Here is a 3340-nt window from a genome sequence, read left to right on the forward strand (position 1 = left end):
TACAACTTACAGAGTATTTGTTAAAGCGGGATTAAAATACCTCATGAAGACGTTTGACGTAACTGGACTTAGAGTAATCTCTACTGCCGTATAATTCTGAGAGGGAAAAGGTGTTGCCGTGGTTACCAGAGACGTGATGCTACAGTTTACAGGTTTTAGTCCTGCATGGAGCCGCTTTAGGCGAAGCAGCTGCCTGCTTCTTCACAGGCTTACAGCATTTACAGGGAAAAGGTCGTCGCTCCAGCGGACTCGGACCTCCTCACAGAGCTCGACCCAAACGTTCCTACAGCTGTTGTGACACAACAACAGTACTGGGATGTGAGCCAACGGCCGCATTGATCCGCTTTATCTTAATGTCAGAACAGCTTTTGAGTGAAGCCAGATCATCTGCTAGCAGGAGACCGTTTACTTTCACTAAAGTCAACAGATCCAACTGGGACAGCAGCTGGTTCTGCAGAACATCCTCCAGTCCGCCCCACCCACCCGCTTCATGTTCAGGAGCACCTGAAACATCTACAACCAGACTTATGGAGACGTGTGACAGAAGAACGGCCGAGCTGAGGTCGGGTTAGCTTAAACCAAAACGTCCTCCAACAACACGGAGGGTCAAAGTTCTGAGAAAGCGGGCCGTGCACTCTTGTAATGAGCTCCACTTCCGTACCATTATCAGCTGTTGCAACACAGTCGCAGCTAATCTGGACCGCTGCCTGGTACGTGCACCAGCTAGACCCAAGGGTTTATGGAAGTTATGCAGGAGCTAATTACTGCTTACTACTCATGCTTGAGGGTGAGGGTTCGGCCGGCTCAGCTTCATTTTAGTCTAAAAGAGGATCCCAGCCGAACCCGCAGCTGGGCCCGCCTCCACCTCGCACCAAATATATAACGGTATTATTTCTGAAGGGCGCCAACATGGCTGCTGCCTCAAATCCCAACGCCGTCTTATTCACAGCTGAGGAGGAACGTCTGCTTGGGATGATGGTGAATGGTCTGCATTTGTCTTACGCCTTCTCAGGGTTCCACAGCCCCCCAAGACGCTTCACTAAGCAATCAGCCATTCACACGCTGGTGGGGGTGAGCTACACTGTAGCCACAGCTGCCCTGGGGCGCCCTGACAGAGGCGAGGCTGCCGAGCACTGGCGCCACCGGTCCCTCCGACCACCACCAGCAGGCAAGGTGGTTAAGTGTCTTGCCCAAGGACACAATGACAGAATTCTCTGGTCAGAGCTGGGATTGAACCTGCAACCTTCTGATTTCTGGACAACCCGCTCTACCACTGTTCCAGCTACTGATGATGCTATTAGTGGCCTATTATAGTCGCCATGGTAACCAGCAGGAAGAGTTGTAACTAATTCTTTTAAAAAGTTGAATCAACCATCAATCTAAGGCCTGGGTCCGCCTCCAGTGCAGGTCTCACCTTACCGCACCTGCTCACATCTGTCCACCTGTGGGGAGTGTGGGGACATGACCTGGCTGTCAGTTTGGAAACACAACAAGTCATTCAACGTAGGAAGTCCGTGGCCCACGACCAGCGTCACCTCTACCTGAGCTGTAGAGCTCCAAGAGGGGTGGGGTCTCACCAACCTTCCAGTATGGGAACATAACTCAGAGACGTGATGCTACCTAAACACACAGAACCTTCCTGATGGAACCACAGTCGGACATCTTTGTTTTAAAGACATGAGGTGGGAAAATGGACCAAGGCAGACCAAGGTGGACCAATGTGGACTAAGATGGACCAAGGTGGACTAAGATGGCCAAACATAGATCAATGTGGACCAAGGTGGACAAAGTTGGACCATGGTGGGCTTAGATGGACCAACATGGACCATGGCGTCCCTGGTGGACTAAGATGGACCATGGTGGACTAAGATGGACCAGCGTGGACCATGGTGTCCCTGATAAAGTGAAAGGCGAAGTAGGAGTGAAAGTGCCGTCCTCACACCTGGCTCCGGCTCCAGAACAGGCAGCAGCAGCTCTGTCCCGATCATCAGCACCATGATGAATAATTCATTGGCAGCTTCACCTGCTGCCCGCGGGAAGAGGAGCCTCCTCACAGCAGCAGCCATCCTCTCCTGACCTTGTTCTCCTGCAACATCCTGCTATTGTCAGCACACCCTGACCCCCCCCCCCCCCCCCCCCCGACATATCGACCAAACATAAATAATAGTGCTTCAATTTCCTCTGAGCGCCCCCACCCCACCCCGTCTACCGCATTGCTACCGCAGCGGAGGAGCCCTCCACCCCCTGGCCAGCCTGATCCCGACATGAATACTGATGCACAGAGCCGTCCCCCCATACCCCTCTGCACCTTAAGGATGGATTTCCGCCGATAGTTTGCACATTTATCTCGCACACAGTCAGCGGCGCAAAGACAGAGGTGTGTGCAGATGAAGAAAATGGCGAGATTTGGTGTCTGCGGTCCGCATCAGCAGCCTGTAGGACCACAACACGGGCACGGGCACGGGCAGGAGGTGCACGCGGAGCGACGCCAGGAGCCAGCTGGGAGCAGAGTTACGCGTCACGTTTAAATAAAGACACCTGAAATGTCAACAGCAGACTCCGCTTGTCTGCTACGTGTCTGCGGCGGTGGGAGGGGGCTTTGTCTCACCTGCTAGCCGTCGCATAGGTTGGGTTTTCGGTTAGAATCCCGTCCAGCAGCCGGCGTCTTGTCCACTTTCTCCGAACTTGACGTTAGCAGGTCGGCTAAGGTACAGCCGCCCAGCCCGCTGGTGTCCCCCTCCGGTGTCCCCCGTCTCACCGACCCCGACCAAAGGGGAGCAGGAGCGGAACGAGACGCCGCCTCCTCCGCTTCTCACGCGGTTCCGTGTTCGAACAGCCGCTCCGAGCCGAGCCGAGCCGCTCCAGCCCCACTGCGCTGCTGCCTGCGGCTTCCAGCTGAGAGTCCGACACCAAAGTTTTCACCCTTTTTCTTTTGGCTCTGACAGTTGGAGCCAGCGGTGACGTCAGCACGCTGACACCCACTAACGCGCGTGCCCGTGCACACTCACGCCCCCTGGACACGGGTAACGCCCACTAGAGACAAAGGCCGTGCTTTGGTGTGATTTCTGATTTAAACAGTTTAGAGGAGAAACTGCTGAGTCATCCAGTCCTGTTGTAGGTTAGTTTAGTATAGGTTAGGGTGGTATGGGTTAGCAAAGGTTAGTTTAGTATAGGTTAGGGTGGTATGGGTTAGCAAAGGTTAGTTTAGTATAGGTTAGGGTGGTACGGGTTAGTAAAGGTTAGTTTAGTATAGGTTAGGGTGGTACGGGTTAGCAAAGGTTAGTTTAGTATAGGTTAGGGTGGTACGGGTTAGTAAAGGTTAGTTTAGTATAGGTTAGGG

General features: G+C 53.6%; 1 protein-coding gene across 2 annotated transcripts in view; it reads right to left on the reverse strand.

The window, feature by feature from the left end:
* The window catches only part of tlcd4b (TLC domain containing 4b), a 21078-nt gene extending 17964 nt beyond the window's left edge, over positions 1-3114 (reverse strand). Inside the window, exon 1 of one of the 2 annotated variants that reach the window (XM_070543074.1) lies at positions 2609-3114. The gene's annotated coding sequence lies outside the window, so the exon portion shown is untranslated. Of the gene's footprint in view, positions 878-2608 lie in introns of those variants that run through there. The other variant, XM_070543075.1, reaches the window with a different exon arrangement.
* Between the last annotated feature and the right edge of the window lie 226 nt (positions 3115-3340).

The sequence above is a fragment of the Nothobranchius furzeri genome, chromosome 12 (genome assembly GCF_043380555.1).
Source record: "Nothobranchius furzeri strain GRZ-AD chromosome 12, NfurGRZ-RIMD1, whole genome shotgun sequence".
In the NCBI taxonomy this organism is placed as follows: Eukaryota; Metazoa; Chordata; class Actinopteri; order Cyprinodontiformes; family Nothobranchiidae; genus Nothobranchius; species Nothobranchius furzeri.